This window comes from Balaenoptera physalus (assembly GCF_965194825.1).
Source record: "Balaenoptera physalus genome assembly, chromosome: 4".
Classification (NCBI taxonomy): Eukaryota; Metazoa; Chordata; class Mammalia; order Artiodactyla; family Balaenopteridae; genus Balaenoptera; species Balaenoptera physalus.
In genome coordinates, this window is record NC_138891.1 from 17,466,187 (window position 1) to 17,484,298 (window position 18,112).

General features: G+C 44.4%; 2 long non-coding RNA genes across 2 annotated transcripts in view; both read left to right on the forward strand.

Moving 5' to 3' along the window:
- Window positions 1–18,112, forward strand: part of LOC309660337 — a 122,738-nt gene that overhangs the window by 36,000 nt on the left and 68,626 nt on the right. The gene's annotated exons all lie outside the window — the stretch shown is intronic.
- LOC309660340 lies at window positions 2,431–6,281 on the forward strand. The gene is made up of 3 exons (XR_014263354.1): window positions 2,431–2,536; window positions 2,753–2,891; window positions 5,420–6,281. It is a non-coding gene; the product is annotated as an uncharacterized lncRNA (long non-coding RNA).

The window sequence follows — 18,112 nt, forward strand, 5'->3', positions numbered from 1 at the left end:
AAGGCCAGACATTGCAACCATGACCCTTTGGGATTTGGTTCAGATTCCAGCTGAGGCATTTCAAATAGGGTGGTTTTTGTTTGTTTTTGGTCTGCTTCATGAGTGCCAGATTCCTGTAACAGAAGGAGGAGGAAGGGGAGGTGGGAGCCTTCTGTGCGTGGCCCTCTTCCGGGCTCACTGGAGTAGGCCTACTCCCGAGGGTCCGTCCTGGTTTACTGCATGTTTCCCCACCCTGCATAATGGAGGGGCCTCCCTCTCAGCCCCAGTCCCTATGTGCTTCCTTTCGGGGGCAGACGATTAAAAAGATCTGCCCAAATCTTGACAGAGGGAGAGTTCATTCTAAGTGGACTCACTGAGAACAGATGCACGGTCGCCTGTATCAGTTCTTATCAAAGCACAGTCCAAAGACCAATGGCATCAGGATTCCTTAGGATGATTTGGAAACATGCAGATTCCCATGTCCCACCTGAGACCTCCTGACTCAGAATCTGTGAGTGGACTGAGGAAAAAGCATTTTAAGTAAACCCTTGTCCCCACCTCTACCAACTGATGATTCTAAAGCATGCTTGTATTATAGAAACATCACTCTATATAATGATATTTTTGAAAACTATAGTTTTCCAAAGGGCTTATAATCTGAATTCATTTTTCTCAATATGGGATAGGTAGGGCCCAGTAGCCTTCTGTTGATTTTAAGCCCAAGGGTGGAGTGAGGCTCGGAGGGGGTCAGTCACTCACCTAAGTGTGTGGGACGTTACCAGTGGATGGGAGCTGGCCCTCCCTGCCCAGTCCTGCCGCACACACCAGACTCACAGGGTTGTGGGGAGTGAGATGACAGTCCACACATCAGCAAAGGGGGCCCTGGCTTCAAGTAACTCCATGGGAAGGGGGTGAATTTCTGGGGTAAATTCATCCCTGAAACCATATCCCAGCCTGGGCCCTGTGAGAATTACAATCCCACTCATCTTTAGAAAGCGACCTCAGAACTCAAGGCTTAAAGGCTGGCCAATCTAACGACATGACCAGCAAAATCCATGGAGATTCTTTAGCAAAAAATAGCACAATGCACGTTGGCCTCACAATACTGAAGAGGACTCTGGAGGTTAGAAGCAAGAATTAGAGCGCCCTCTTCTGGCAGAGCCTTCCTTCCCCCCCACCCCAACCCTACCTCTGTAAAAGACCCTCCTGCCCATGCTCTGCCCCAGGCTGGCCAGCACCCCCCTCCCCAGTCTGCCCCCCCTGCCCCCCGCTGCATCCTGGGCCTGTCTCTACCTCATCACTCATCACACCATCACACTGCATTGCGCTGCCCGGGTTGGCGTCTGTCTCCCCCAGTGGACAGTAAGTCTCCTGGAGGTAGGGCCTGGGTTCAGAGAACGTTTGGAAAGTGAATAGACTCATCACTGGCGTTTCTCTTGTGTCTTTCACGATCACCTCAAGCACCCTCACACCCCACTGAGACAGAGCCCTGGCACTGCCATTCGGTGAACCGCCAGGGTGGTGAGAAAAGTCTAGAATGTCCATTTTCTCTGTCATGGGGAAGAGGCAGACCTGGAGCCAGGGCTGCAATCGCAAACCAGAGCTGCAGGGCCACCTGCCAACTTGTCACTCTGGGCCTACCTCCCTGCCAGGTAGGAAGGGACCACAGTATTTTCCTCCTCTTAGAGGCTAAGAAATCAACTGAGCAAGGTAAGCCAGCTTTCAAGGCCAACTTCCAATCCAGCTCCCCTGCCACCCAACCCTTTCTTGCAGCTGAGGTGTTGGCCAATGAGAGTTTGGCTTCTGCTTTCCCATCTTTCCTGGCAACATTCACAACCCTCCCCAGTGGTGAGCAATGCAAGTTCCAGGCATGCCTTGCTTCATTACTGGCTGCCCAGGTGTCACTTTAACCACGGGGTGAGTGCCGAACTGGTCGTGGGCTGATAAACATGCAAATTTCCATATGCAAACAGTGTTAGGTTGAAGCTTCTTTCCCACTAAGAAAGATACCTGACAACAAGCTGAGAAAGTTGGGTGCGAGCCCATGTCTTCCTGGCACCATCCACCATTCACGGTTACCAGGTATCTGTGAAAACAAGCTGCTTGTCCCCTCATGCAGGAGTGAGTAAACAGTATACACCCCTCTTCTTCAAGCCCCTAGAGGGTGACTTAAACAGGTACAGCCTGATCCTGGTTCTGGGTAAAAGTACTTTTTTGCTTACTTGTTTCAGTGGTGTTTGAGGTTGGTGCAGTTTCTGTGCATGTGATGTGAGTGGTCATGTGATGCGAGTGGCTTCTACACTATCATGGAAACCCTCAGCCTAGTGGCTTTCCACTTTCTTGGGGCCTCGACTCCCATCAGTAGCAGGGATCCTCGCTGTGAGGCAGTTGTGCTTTTTCCAGTAGGTGCCAACGTACAGACCTACAGACCCAGGCTCATTTTCTCACAGGTTTCAACCTGGGGCCACAAGAACTAGGGATGGACTGCATCTCCTTTCCTGAAGCCCTCAATGGAGCAGCGGGAAGTGACGGTGCAGGCATGGGTGACTCGGCCAGGGTGAGGCCTGCAGCTCATTCATCTTGGTCTCTGGCCCTGATGGGGAGGAGATGACACACAAGGGTAGGAGACTCCCGCAGAAGCACCCACCAGAGGAGGGTCAAGGGCGGCCTTCTGGGTACAGGATGGGAAGCCAGGAAAGGAAACCACCCTGGAGTTAGGATTTTGTGTTAAGGCTCTGGGGAGCCATTCTTTTTTACGTGATTTGATTGGCAGCAAATAACAAAAAAAGAAAACAACAGTGGAGAAGGGTTACTGAGATACAAGCAACAAAAGGCCCTCTGGAATCCTAATCAGTGTCCGGAAGCTGGAAGCTACCCGGGGAAGAGGAAGGAGTGGATTCTTGGATCCAAAGGTCAGGCTGGGTGCGGGCGGGCGCAGGGAGCGAGGGAGGATAAGGGGAGGACGCGCAGGGGGCCGGGACTGGAAGGCAAGGCCCGGGTCTCACCTCCGGCCGCCCGCGCCGCCAGGGGGCGCCCTCTCGGGCGGGGGTCCCGCGTCCGGCGGACGGGGCCTGGGGGCGGAGGCGGGGGCGGGGGCGGGGGCGGGGGCGGGGCCGGGGCGGGGTGGGCGGGGCGGGGCCCGGTCCCTGTTTCCGCACCGGCCAGAGGAATGCGGCCTTTGGCTCTTTCCCTGTCCGCATTCCGGTCGGCGCAGGAATGTGAACAGGATGTTCACTGCGCGCCCTGGACGCACAAGTTCGGTCCCCTCCCATCGAAGAACACCTGGCAGCGGCCCCAGGGGAGGCCCCCTGTCTGCCACCCCACAGGACCTGCCGCACGTCCGGCTGGAGGACAGGGTCCTGGGGGCTCTCAGGCCAGCTGGGACTCAGCACCAGCCCCCGGGTAGCGGTGCTTCGAGACCAGGTGTGGTTTAGAAAAGGAGGGAAACCCGAAGTAGTCCACTCAGGCACCGAGAAGGCAGGGCCTATAGCTGGAAGGGGAGATGGAATCCACCTTCTCTGCCACCAGCCTCAAGGGGCAGAGTTCAGACCCTAGATTTGCCCATCTTTAGGGCATGTTGTGGATGGCAAGGCCTGGAGATAGGAAGGGAAAAGCAGACAATCCAGTTGGGGATTAGGTGCTCTTTGACCAGCCAGGGAGAGACTGAATATCCAAGAATAAGCATTTAATTTATTCAACAAATATTTACCAAGACTCTGCTCTGTGCCAGTCCCTGAGCTAAATTCTGGGGACACAGAGGTGAACAGGGCATCACCTGTCCTTTAGGAGCTGACATTCTGATCCTAGAGACAGTCACTCAAACACCCAGAGAGAGGGAAGAAGCTGAGGGTGATGGGGAACATAAAAGAATAGCCCAGATTGGGAGATCCAGGAAGGCTTCCTGGGGGAAGCTGTCAAGTGACGTGAAAGGCCAATAGGAGTTAGCCCAAAAGATGGGGGAACAGTGTCCTAGACATAGGGAACCTTGTGTTCAGAGGCTGAAGGAAGACCATGTGATCCAACTGGTTCCCTGAGCCTGCCTCCCCAAAAGTGCCTGCCATGCCACCAGCTGAGTCACAACAAGAATCAGGGTTCCACCTCAGTTGAGCCCATGATATTGGTTGGTTTATGGAGCTCCCATTCTGCAGGAAACACAGTAGTGGGCCTGTGAGGAGTATAAAGAGCATCATGACTCAACATGATGCTTTGGGGTATTTTGGGGACAGAGACATAAAGCCCATAAAGCATCTGGCATGGTACCTAGCAACTAGTAGATGCTCAGTAAACACTGGCTGGTCTTCGACGCCCTGCCTGATTCATTGACTCCTCTTTCCCTTCAAAGTAGCTGTTTGTGCTTCTGAGAAGGGCAGCTGTCCAGCTCTTCTGCCCTGGGGAGGTGCTTGGCTGAGGGATGGACACTGGTCATGGAACTTCCTATTTTTTTGTCCCTCCCTGGTTGAGGAGAGGAGCAGGCAGGAGATGAGAGTGGTGTGGTTGGCCATCATAAAGGTCCTGGAATACATCTGGGGCATCTGGTGCTGCAGGTGCAAAGGACTGGGAGCAGGGAAGGACCTCACCTGTAGGTGCATTGTGGGAAGACGGCCCGTGGGTGAGGATAGGAGGGTCAGGGCCAGGAAGGCTGGACTTGGGCAGTAGTTCAGAAAAGGAGCGGTAAGAGCCTGATAAGAGCTGAAGGGGGAGTGCTGTGTGACAGAGACTGAGGAGGCTGATGAGACCAGACTCTTCAGCTGATTGGCTGCAGGGTGGAGCCAAGGCCCCAAATCCACTGTTAGATCCTCACCTGGTGTGGGTCAGTACGGATCTGAGTACAGGAGGCCACCTGGGATGATAGCCAGTGCATCCCAAATGTTCCTGAGAGATGGAACAAGAATGTTTACGTGCAGAAATTCTTTGTCCAGCCACCCTCCCAGGAATGCACCAGGACCTAAATTCTTCTGTATAGAGGAAAAGTGCAGGCCTTGGAATGGCCTCTCCAGCATTGTTCCTTGGCAAACACAGGAAGATGGGTTTCCTTTAGCTTTGTGGTGCTGACATCTGAATCCGGAGCCCTCCCCCAGTCTTTGGGGTGGGGGAAGGGAGGCAGAGGACCAGGCAGTCAATGGAAAATAAACAACCACCTCTGCTCTTCTGACTTATTTCACATTCTTAGAATTTCCTCCCTTAGATTCTGGCTTTGTTATTTTAAAACTCCATGCCTTGGGTAGGGCTGGGAGAATCCCTTGTTGCTGTTGCTGTGGTGAGGCAGGTCCACACAGGGGGCACAGGCCCGGCACCCCAGGAGAAGGGGCCCAGCCATCAGCCTGGTATCAGTGAGCTCCTGACTCAGCCTGTGTGAGGGAGACTTTCGGGGCTGGGTGTAGTGTTTCCTTCCGTCACCAATTCATTCATTCATTTATTTGTTCTTTCATTCTTTCAACAGCTGTTTATTGAGCACTATCAGGTATACTGCACTGTGCTGGATGCTGGAAATAGAGAGACGAATTAATTGGAAAAATTGAAAATAATCTTAGGGGAAGATGCCATAATCAAGATGAATATTATTTTAATGCAATATTAAAAAAATAAAAATCAATCCATGGTGAACAAAACAGTAGAATTTTAAATAAAGACAGAAGAATCTGAGGGAAAGGAAAAATGAGTAATACTGATTATGGGTTCAGAATTGAATACAGCATTGGCAGAATATCATACAAGTATTAAAATATCTCATGGAATTTTGCTTATCGACTTAGAAAGAAACTCATGGTATATCATTGAGTGAAAAATAGATTACAGAACCATATATAAAGTATGGTTTCTATTAAAAATGTATCCAGGTCCTGGAAACTGTAAGAGCATATGCCAAGATGTTAATTGCTTTCTCTCTTTTATGGCCTTCATTTTGTTTGTCTCTGCTTTTTTGGTTATTTTAACAGTGAACATGTAATACTTGTATAATTAAAGGTATTTCAAAAAGACAAGAGAATTGTAGCAGAGCACGCTGGGCTGTACAATGTAGTTAATCCTGGGCTATGAGAGACTGGAGAATTCCCCAAATCGCCCTGCTTCTCAGTGCTGGCAGGGGGGCAGGGCCAGGTTTACCACTCCCACTTTATAGATGAGGAAGCCGAGGCTCAGCGAGGTGGAGGACTCAGAGAACAGTACCATTGGGACCTGGTGGAACCGGCCTTTTCATGCTGCCCTACTGGATCCGCATTACCCACAGCCTGGTTTGCTGGGTCTCTTGCTTCCCAGCTTCTTCCAAACTGAAACCTCTAAGCGTCCCTTCTTCTTGGCCAGCTGCTCCCCCATTGACCTACCTCTTCCGTTGGTGCTTTCTCAACAGAGAGCATAACTGTAGGAAGAAAACCTGCAAGAAATATCTGGGTGGGTGTGGCTGGCTCCTCTCTGGGCTTGTGAGGGACTGAGTGAAGGAGTGAGAAAGTATTTCCAGTGTTATGTTTTTCTCTCTGGCACAGACACACCCCGCAGACTGGCATGAATCATAAGTAATTCTCTAAAGACCCCATCTTCCTGGAAATGCCTAGTGGTATTTCCCAGAGTTCAGAAGCCATCAGCCCTTCATGCCAGCAGGCTTGCCTATTGCCCACCATCTGCAAACTTCTGGCCGTCCCCGGGGGAGGGCCCTGAGGGAAGAGGGGCCTGAGGCAGAGGTGCCACTTCTGGAAGCTGTGGCCACTCTGGGGTTTGTTCACATAAGCCTCAGAGCTGAGACCTTCCTGACTTAGCAGTCCAACTGTCTTAAGCATGGTGCCTGTGGAGGCAGAATTGAGGCCCCTTCTCTCCTAAGAAGCGGGTTCCTAGGCTCCAGCCCACTCTTAGCAGTGTGTGGCCTCTGCTTGTCTATTGAATGCCATGAAGCAAGGGCACCCTTGCTTCTAAACGTGGGTGTGGCAGATTGCATTTCCCAAAGATGGCTGTGATAATATTCCTCTTGCAGCTGGCTATGGCTATGTCTCTAAGTTATGGCAATGACATGTAAGTGGAATTATTGTGTAGAAATTTCTGGAAAGTTTCCTTCAAAGAGAGGTGGAATGCCCTTCTTGTCGCTTTCTCCATACTGCTGCCTGTATTACAGATTGGATGGCTGGAGCTCTAGCAGCCTTCTTGGACCATGAAGACTTGGGGTGGGGGAAAGCTTTAAAAAATGCAAGAAACCCAGAAGCTATGAAAGAAAAATTAACATATTTGACTAGATTACAATTTCAAACTTTGTGTGGCAAGAGATAACACAAAGACAACAGATAAAGAGATTTGAAAACCATGTTTATAAACCAGGACAAAGGGAGCAAAGAATTTTTAGAAACTGACAAGAAAAAGATAAATGACCCAATAGGAATATTGACAATTTATTTAAGAACAATTCTAAAGAACCAAAAGATATGAAAAATCACTAGTAGTTAGCAAAGTAGTTAAATCAGCCACCTCCCCAAAATGAAAAGGATTGGTAATACCTATTGCTTGTGGACCTGCAGAGAAAGAAAGGGATTTTCACATACACTGTTAGTGGCAATGTTCATTTTTATAGGCTTTCTAAAAAATCAATCTGGCAGCATCAATTAAAATTATTATATAAAATTAACAATTTGATATATTATAAATTGTATAAATTATATGTACATAAATATATTTTGACTGCCAATCTATTCTTTATCATCTATCCTCAATATCTGTACAAGATAATGTTAATTATTGCAGCTCTGTCCATAGTGTCCAAAAATTGGAATCAAAGTGAATGACCAGTTATAGGTTGAGTAAATTAGGGTGCATCCATACCTAGGAAAGTTGTGCAGCCATTTAAAAGAATGAAATAGAGAAATGCCATAATAAATTATGATTAGACATTGATGAATAAGAAAAGCAAGATGAAGAAAAGCATTTACAGTATTTAGGGAAAAAGATGATTTAAAAACCTAGATATAGCAGAAGCAAGAAGAACTACAATCCCGCAGCCTTTGGAACAAAAACCACATTCACAGAAAGACAAGGTGAAAAGGCAGAGGGCTATGTACCAGATGAAGGAACAAGATAAAACCCCAGAAAAAAAACTAAATGAAGTGGAGATAGGCAACCTTCCAGAAAAAGAATTCAGAATAATGATAGTGAAGATGATCCAGGACCTCGGAAAAAGAATGGAGGCAAAGATTGAGAAGATGCAAGAGATGTTTAACAAAGACCTAGAAGAATTAAAGAGCAAACAAACAGAGATGAACAATACAATAACTGAAATGAAAAATACACTAGAAGGAATCAATAGCAGAATAACTGAGGCAGAAGAACAGATAAGTGACCTGGAAGACAGAATGGTGGAATTCACTGCCAAGGAACAGAATAAAGAAAAAAGAATGAAAAGAAATGAAGACAGCCTAAGAGACCTCTGGGATAACATGGGAAAGGAAATAGCCACCCAATCCAGGAAGTGCAGATAGTCCCATACAGGATAAACCCAAGGAGAAACATGCCAAGACACATAGTAATCAAATTGGCAAAAATTAAAGACAAAGAAAAATTATTGAAAGCAGCCAGGGAAAAACAACAAATAACATACAAGGGAACTCCCATAAGGTTAACAGCTGATTTCTCAGCAGAAACTCTACAAGCCAGAAGGGAGTGGCATGATATACTTAAAGTGATGAAAGGGAAGAACCTACAACCAAGATTACTCTACCCAGCAAAGATCTCATTCAGATTCGATGGAGAAATCAAAAGCTTTACAGAGAAGCAAAAGCCAAGAGAATTCAACACCACCAAACCAGCTCTACAACAAATACTAAAGGAACTTCTCTAAGTGGGAAACACAAGAGAAGAGAAGGACCTACAAAAACAAACCCAAAACAATTAAGAAAATGGTAATAGGAACATACATATCGATAATTACCTTAAACGTGAATGGATTAAATGCTCAAACCAAAAGACACAGGCTTGCTGGATGGATACAAAAACAAGACCCATATATATGCTGTCTACATGAGACCCACTTCAGACCTAGGGACACATACAGACTGAAAGTGAGGGGATGGAAAAAGATGTTCCATGCAAATGGAAATCAAAAGAAAGCTGGAGTAGCAATACTCATATCAGATAAAATAGACATTAAAATAAAGAATGTTACAAGAGACAAGGAAGGACACTACATAATGATCAAGGGATCAATCCAAGAAGAAGATATAACAATTATAAATATATATACACCCAACATGGGAGAACCTCAATAAATAAGGCAACTGCTAACAGCTCTAAAGAGGAAATCGACAGTAACACAATAATAGTGGGGGACTTTAACACCTCACTTACACCAATGGACAGATCACCCAAACAGAAAATTAATAAGGAAAAACAAGCTTTAAATGACACAACATACCAGATAGATTTAATTGATACTTATAGGACATTCCATCCAAAAACAGCAGATTACACTTTCTTCTCAAGTGTGCACAGAAGATTCTCCAGGATAGATCACATCTTGGGTCACAAATCAAGCCTCAGTAAATTTAAGAAAACTGAGATCATATCAAGCATCTTTTCTGACCATAACACTATGAGATTAGATATCAATTACAGGGAAAAAAACGTGAAAAACACAAACACATGGAGGCTAAACAATACGTTACTAAATAACCAAGAGATCAGTGAAGAAATCAAAGAGGAAATAAAAAAATACCTAGAGACAAATGACAATGAAAACATGACGATCCAAAACCTATGGGATGCAGCAAAAACAGTTCTAAGAGGGAAGTATATAGCTATAGAAGCTTACCTCAAGAAACAAGAAAAATCTCAAATAAACAATCTAGCGTTACACCTAAAGGAACTAGAGAAAGAAGAACAAACAAAACCCAAAGTTAGCAGAAGGAAAGAAATCATAAAAATCAGAGCAGAAATAAATGACATAGAAACAAAGAAAACAATAACGAAGACCAATAAAACTAAAAGCTGGTTCTTTGAGAAGATAAACAAAATTGATAAACCATTAGCCAGACTCATCAAGAAAAAGAGGGAGAGGACTCAAATCAATAAAATGAGAAATGAAAAAGGAGAATTTACAACAGACACCGCAGAAATACAAAGCATCCTAAGAGACTACTACAAGCAACTCTATGCCAATAAAATGGACAACCTGGAAGAAATGGACAAATTCTTAGAAAAGTATAACCTTCCAAGACTGGAGCAGGAAGAAATAGAAAACATGAACAGACCAATCACAAGTAGTGAAATTGAAACTGTGATTAAAAATCTTCCAACAAACAAAAGCCCAGGACCAGATGGCTTCACAGGTGAATTCTATCAAACATTTAGAGAACAGCTAACAGCCATCCTTCTCAAACTCTTCCAAAAAATTGCAGAGGAAGGAAAACTCCCAAACTCATTCTACGAGGCCACCATCACCCTGACACCAAAACAAGACAAAGATACTACAAAAACAGAAAATTACAGACCAATATCACCTAAGAATATAGATGCAAAAATCCTGAACAAAATACTAGCAAGCAGTATCCAACAACACATTAAAAGGATCATACACCATGATCAAGGGGGATTTATCCCAGGGATGCAAGGATTCTTCAATATACGCAAATCAATCAATGTGATACACCATATTAACAAATTGAAGAATAAAAACCATATGATCATCTCAATAGATGCAGAAAAAGCTTTTGACAAAATTCAACACCCATTTATGATAAAAACTCTCCAGAAAGTGGGCATAGAGGGAACCTACTTCAACATAATAAAGGCCATATATGACAAACCCACAGCAAACATCATTCTCAATGGTGAAAAACTGAAAGCATTTCCTCTAAGATCAGGAACAAGACAAGGATGTCCTCTCTCACCCCTATTATTTAACATAGTTTTGGAATTCCTAGCCACAGCAATCAGAGAAGACAAAGAAATAAAAGGAATACAAATTGGAAAAAAAAGACGTAAAACTGTCACTGTTTGCAGATGACATGATACTATACATAGAGAATCCTAAAGATGCCACCAGAAAACTACTAGAGCTAATCAATGAATTTGGTAAAGTTGTAGGATACAAAATTAATGCATAGAAATCTCTTGCATTCCTAAACACTAAGGATGAAAAATCTGAAAGAGAAATTAAGGAAACACTCCCATTTACCACTGTAACAAAAAGAATAAAATACCTAGGAATAAACCTACCTAGGGAGACAAAAGCCCTGTATGCAGAAAACTGTAAGACATTGATGAAAGAAATTAAAGATGATACCAACAGTTGGAGAGATATACCATGTTCTTGGATTGGGAGAATCGATATTGTGAAAATGACTATACTACCCAAAGCAACCTACAGATTCAGTGCAATCCCTATCAAATAACCAATGGCATTTTTTACAGAACTAGAACAAAAAAAACTTAAAATTTGTATGGAGACACAAAAGACCCCAAATAGCCAAAGCAGTCTTGAGGGAAAAAAACGGAGCTGGAGGAATCAGACTCCCTGACTTCAGACTATACTACAAAGCTACAGTAATCAAGACAATATGGTACTGGCACAAAAACAGAAATATAGATCAATGGAACACGATACAAAACCCAGAGATAAACCCATGCACATATGGTCAACTCATCTATGACAAAGGAGGCAAGGACATACAATGGAGAAAAGACAGTCTCTTCAATAAGTGGTGCTGGGAAAGCTGGACAGCTACATGTAAGAGGATGAAATTAGAAAACTCCCTAACACCATACACAAAAGTAAACTCAAAATGGATTAGAGACCTAAATGTACGTCCGGACACTCTAAAACTCTTAGAGGAAAACATAGGAAGAACACCCTTTGACATAAATCACAACAAGATCTTTTTTGATCCACCTCCTAGAGTAATGGAAATAAAACCAAAAATAAACAAATGGGACCTAATGAAACTTCAAAGCTTTTGTACAGCAAAGGAAACCATAAATAAGATGAAAAGACAACCCTCAGAATGGGAGAAATATTTGCAAACGAATCATCAGACAAAGGATTAATCTTCAAAATATATAAATAGCTCATGCAGCTCAATATTAAAAAAACAAACAACCCAATCCAAAAATGGGCAGAAGACCTAAATAGACATTTCTCCAAAGAAGACATACAGATGGCCAAGAAGCACATGAAAAGCTGCTCAACATCACTAATCATTAGAGAAATGCAAATCAAAACTACAATGAGGTATCACCTCACACCAGTTAGAATGGACATCATCAGAAAATCTACAAACAACAAATGCTGGAGAGGGTGTGGAGAAAAGGGAACCCTCTTGCACTCTTGGTGGGAATGTAAATTGATACAGCCACTATGGAGAACAGTATGGAGGTTCCTTAAAAAACTAAAAATAGAATTACCATATGACCCAGCAATCCCACTAGTGGGCATATACCCAGAGAAAACCATAATTCAAAAAGACACATGCACCCCAATGTTCATTGCAGCTCTATTTACAATAGCCAGGTCATGCAAGCAACCTAAATGCCCATCGACAGATGAATGGATAAAGAAGATGTGGTACATATATACAATGGAATATTACTCAGCCATAAAACGGAACGCAACTGGGTCATTTGTAGAGACGTGGATGCATCTAGAGACTGTCATACAGAGTGAAGTAAGTCAGAAAGAGAAAAACAAATATCGTATATTAATGCATATATGTGGAACTTAGAAAATGGTACAGATGAACTGGTTTGCAGGGCAGAAATTGAGACACTAAAGCAGAGAACAAATGTATGGACACCAAGGGGGAAAAACGGCGGGGAGGTGGGGGTGGTGGTGTGATGAACTGGGAGATTGGGATTGACATGTATACACGGATGTGCATAAAATGGATGACATAAGAACCTGCTGTATAAAAAAAAACAAACCTAGAGACATATATATATATATCCTTTTTTGGGTCCTTCAAGAATCAATCACTAAAATGGGATATTAGACTTCAAGTTTATTGGGAAAAACTCCTGTGATTAAAAAAATGCGGAGTTCGGGGCTGCCCTGGTGACGCAGTGGATAAGAATCTGCCTCCCAATGCAGGGGACACAGGTTCGATCTCTGGTCCAGGAAGATCCCACATGCTGCGGAGGAACTAAGCCCATGCGCCACAAATACTGACCCTGCACTCTAGAGCCCGTGAGCCACAAGTACTGAGCCCACATGCCACAACTACTGAAGCCCGCACGCCTAGGGCCCGTGCTCCACAACAAGAGAAGCCACCGCACCGCAACCAAGAGTAGCCCCCACTCGCAGAAAGCCCACGCGCAGCAACGAAGACCCAAAGCAGCCAAAAATAAATACATAAATAAATTTTAAAAATGGGGAGTTTGCTGGAGGAGGCTAGGAGAATGCAGTTCTAAGAAAGTTTCGGCAACTCGGATGGGGTGTCACTGAATCAAAGTCCCAGGTTCCTGGAGTCCAGTGTCCTGGGAACAGGCCTGGCTTAATGTCTGTGCCTTGCTGGGTCAGAGACTGGGGAAGCCTGGCCTCAGTGCAAACACTACAGTCAGAGGTATGAGAGGCGCAGTCCTGTGCTGCCACGTGTTCACACATGTGGATATGCTTGCATATGTTTGTGTCTAAATATGGATATATGTGCATGTATGTATACATGTGGAGATGTGTGTGTATATATACATTTAGTAGATGTGTGATATCTAGGCATAGAGACAAGTGTGGAAGTATATGCACTAGGTTGCTGCATGGGTTATGGGAAGGGGTCCTACAAAAGAAAAAAGGAAAAAAGAGAAAGAAAGAAAGGAAGGAAGAAAGGGAAAGAAAAGAAAAGAAGAAAAAAATGCACTAAAATCCCTAGAATTCCAGGCTCCTATATTCAACAGTCTATACAACATCTGAAGAAGTATCTCAATTTCTACACGTTTAAAAAAATGAATTTGAGTTTCCCCCCTTCAATGATCAAACCCCACTCTTCTTGCAGCCCTACTCAGTTTCTGATTCCTGTTACCTGTTTTCCTCCTACTGGAAGTCTTTAGAATCTTTTTTATGCCAGGTATTTGGAAATCTCTCCACCACTTCTCTTGCTCTGGGTCTTTCTTCATTTACTGTACTGGGTACTTGACAGGCACTTAACTCATGTCCTTCCGTTCAGGGAAGTTCTCTTGTGATATTTTTACATACGATTTCCTTCTCTCCACTTCCTCTGTACCTCCTTTCCTCCTTGGGCCTCTGATTGAGCCTCCAAATTTTTTCATCTTTCCTCTCCTGTCCTTTCTCTTTTTAGTCTCTCTGGATGATTTTTCTCATCTCCAAATCTTCCTATTAAATCTTGTCTGTTTTTATTTTAGAATCACAATTTTAATTTGATTTCTTTTTTCTTTTCTGTCTTTAAAAAATGTTCTGATCTAATTTAACAGAAGCCATTTTCTCACCTCTCTAAAGATATGATTGTTTTTCTTGACGTTCTCTTCTACTCTGCATTATATGTTGTCTGCTTTATTCTGCTTCTTTGTTGTGGTTTCTGTCTTTTGTGTCAGGAGTTTTTTCAAGTGACTGGTGACTCTTGCACATCTGTTCATAATTCAAGAGGGGTGCTCAGAAAAGTCTAACAGGAAACTGTGTGCTTAGCTAGAGATTTGTTTCACTGGAGGGTGATAGGAGGACCGGGGTTTGTCTGGGGAGCGCCAGGTGTCAGTTTCTGTGGGTCTGTCCTCTGAGGCCATTCAGTTTCTTCTGAGAATGGTATAATCTGGCCCTGGTGGAGAGGGCAGGGCTCACAGCATGGCTGAGTGGCAGCCAGAGTTTGGGGGTGTGGGGGAAAGGGGTCATGGGTTCATCTTCCATGTGTGGACCTTCACCCAATCCCCCGTTTTCAGTGCTGGGTCCCCCTTGCCCTCTGTTGTGCCCTGGTGCCCCTGAATCTGGAGTCCCCGGGGTCTAACTTTACAGTCTCCTCCGGGTGAAGGATAAGCTAGCCTGCTGCCCAGTGGGGAGGGAGCCGGGGTCTCACTGCTTGTGCCCTGCTTTCCACTCCAGCCCCTCCTGCAGTGCCTGCCTCCTGAGAAACCAGAAGAGTAGTCGGTGGCCTCCTGACGGACAGGTCCCTCCAGACTGGCACTTGGTTTTAGTTTGTCCATCTGCCACTTACTTTTCCTCTTTTATAAACGCACTAACATCTTTGCTCTGTTAGTTTTTCCCCTCTACCCCCTGCCATCTAAGGGTCCTTGTGGGACTATATATGATTTTTTATATATATATATATCTCCCATATATACATATATATATGTAGTTCTGCAATTTGCTTTTTTCACTCATTACTAGGTCATGGGCATTATTCCATACTGCATATTCAGGTCTATCCATCCCCTGGATGTATTTAACTATCCCCCCTTGTCATGACTTCATGTGGTGGCTTGTTCAGAATTTTCACCCCTGAAACCAGGGTTGCTGGGAGCTTCCTGTGTGTCCACAGTGGTGCACCCTGCCCTCCACCCTGGGCCTCCATCTGCAGGACCCTGCCGGTCACAGCTGGATCGGAGACCCTCACACCATGTCTCTGCTGGGAGATGTGCTGAGATGGAGTTGGAGGGTGGCTCTCGCCCTTCCAGGAGAGAGTAGGCGTGCAGGAGGGTGCTAGTGAGGGACCTGGCTTCCCTGCCAATCGGCCCATCGGAGTGCCTGACACTGACTCACTCCCAGTGTCTCCACTTTTCTAGGGAGGAGGCCTCCCCACCTGCCCAGGGCAGCACCGTGAGTCAGAGATGAGGCTCCTGTCCCACCTGCCCCCACCCTCGAGCCCTGGTTCCCAGGTCCGTGTTCCCGGGTAGGCTGCCGCAGACATGCCAGTGAGAGGCTTTAAGATGACCCGGCAGAACAGACACATGAAAGAATGCTCAACATCATTAATCATTAGAGAAATGCAAATCAAAACTACAATGAGATATCATCTCACACCGGTCAGAATGGCCATCATCAAAAAATCTAGAAACAATAAATGCTGGAGAGGGTGTGGAGGAAAGGGAACACTCTTGCACTATTGGTGGGAACGTAAATTGATACAGCCACTATGGAGAACAGTATGGAGGTTCCTTAAAAAACTAAAAATAGAACTACCATACGACCCAGCAATCCCACTACTGGGCATATACCCTGAGAAAACCATAGTTCAAAAAGAGTCATGTACCAAAATGTTCATTGCAGCTCTGTTTACAATAGCCAGGACATGGAAGCAACCTAAATGTCCATCGACAGATGAATGGATAAAGAAGATGTGGCACATATATACAATGGAATATTACTCAGCCATAAAAAGAAATGAAATGGAGGTATTTGTAATGAGGTGGATGGAGTTAGAGTCTGTCATACAGAGTGAAGTAAGTCAGAAAGAGAAAAACAAATACAGTATGCTAACACATATATACGGAATCTAAGGAAAAAAAAAAAAAAAAGGCCATGAAGAACCTAGTGGCAAGACGGGAATAAAGACACAGACCTACTAGAGAATGGACTTGAGGATATGGGGAGGGGGTGGGGTGAGATGTGACAGGGTGAGAGAGTGTCATGTACACATATACACTACCAAATGTAAAATAGATAGCTAGTGGGAAGCAGCCGCATAGCACAGGGAGATCAGCTCGGTGCTTTGTGACCACCTAGAGGGTTGGGATGGGGAGGGTGGGAGGGAGGGAGATGCAAGAGGGAAGAGATATGGGAACATATTGTATATGTATAACTGATTCACTTTGTTATAAAGCAGAAGCTAACACACCATTGTAAGGCAATTATACTTCAATAAAGATGTTTAAAAAAAAAAAAAAAAGAAAAGATGGAAATGACCTAAAAAAAAAAAAAAAAAGATGACCCGGCAGCCTGGGCTGAGAAGGTCTTCAATGGTATTTATTTATTTTTTGAATAAGTAAGATATCCACAGACTCTTTACATTCTTGGGCTCAAATATGGTGAAATTGTCCCTCACGTTCTTGTCACACAGCCAGGCAGCTCCTTTCATTACAGGCAACTGGTGCTAATTTCTTGTGCAGTCTTAAAGAGGTATTTTAACGGAAAAAAAAAAAAGGTCAAAGAAGGTCCACACGCCCCTATCTGGAACACTTGGGGGCAGGTGATTTTGGGAATTCGGGATTCGAGGAGTGTACAAAAGTAGTACGTGTATATTATGTCACACCCCCAGCAGAGTCTGTGATAAAACACGCTAGTATTTCTGCACCAGGTAGGATAAATGGAGCCGTAATCAGCCTTAAGTAAGTTCAGTTCAGTTCAAGTTTTGCTACCACATGTGTTTGTGCCAAATTTCCTAAGCAGACAAACAAAAACTTCTTTTTTTTAGAGAGTTTTGAACTTCATAATTGTGGGTAAGGGAATGTGGACTTGTGTTTATACTACTCCTTATTTAAAAGCTTACAGTAGTATTCTGTACACAGTGGATCAGTACTAAGGAGGTTTTTTTCGGTTTTTTTTGTTTTTTGTTTTTTTTGCATCTGCATAGTATTCCATTATACACATGCACCAGTTAATTTAACCTTTTTAAGGACATTTGGGTTATTTGCAGTTTTCTCCCCAGCTGCATCAGTGCTGCAGTGAATACATTGTACACTCATTTAGCACATGTGCAAGCGTATCTGAAGGATAAATTCCTAACAGTGGGATTGCTGGGCCAATTAATAATAATGATATTAACATTTGCATGGCATTTGCTAAGAGCCGGACACTATAGTATGTGCTTTACAATTACTAATAGATTTTAATCCTTTCATGAGCATCTCCAGAGGTAGGTACTATTATCATCCCCTTTTACAGATGAGAAAAACTGAGGCACAGAAAAGTAGGTGACCTGAACAGCTAGGATTCATACCAAGGTTCTGGGGCTCGACTTCATTCTCTTAACTATTACATTCTACCGCCTTTGGAAGGTCATGGGAATTTGTCACTTAAAGGGATGTTGTCAATCTTCCATACAGCGTTACCAATTCCCATTCCCACCAGCAGTGTGTGAGTGCCCTGTTTTCACACCGACGCTGTGCTGAATCAAGGGTTTTGATCTTTGCCAATCTGATATGTGAAAAGATTATCTCTGTGTAGTCGTAACTGGATTCTTTCATTATGAGTCAGGTCGGGCATCTCTTCACCTAAGGGCCGTTTGTGTTTCTT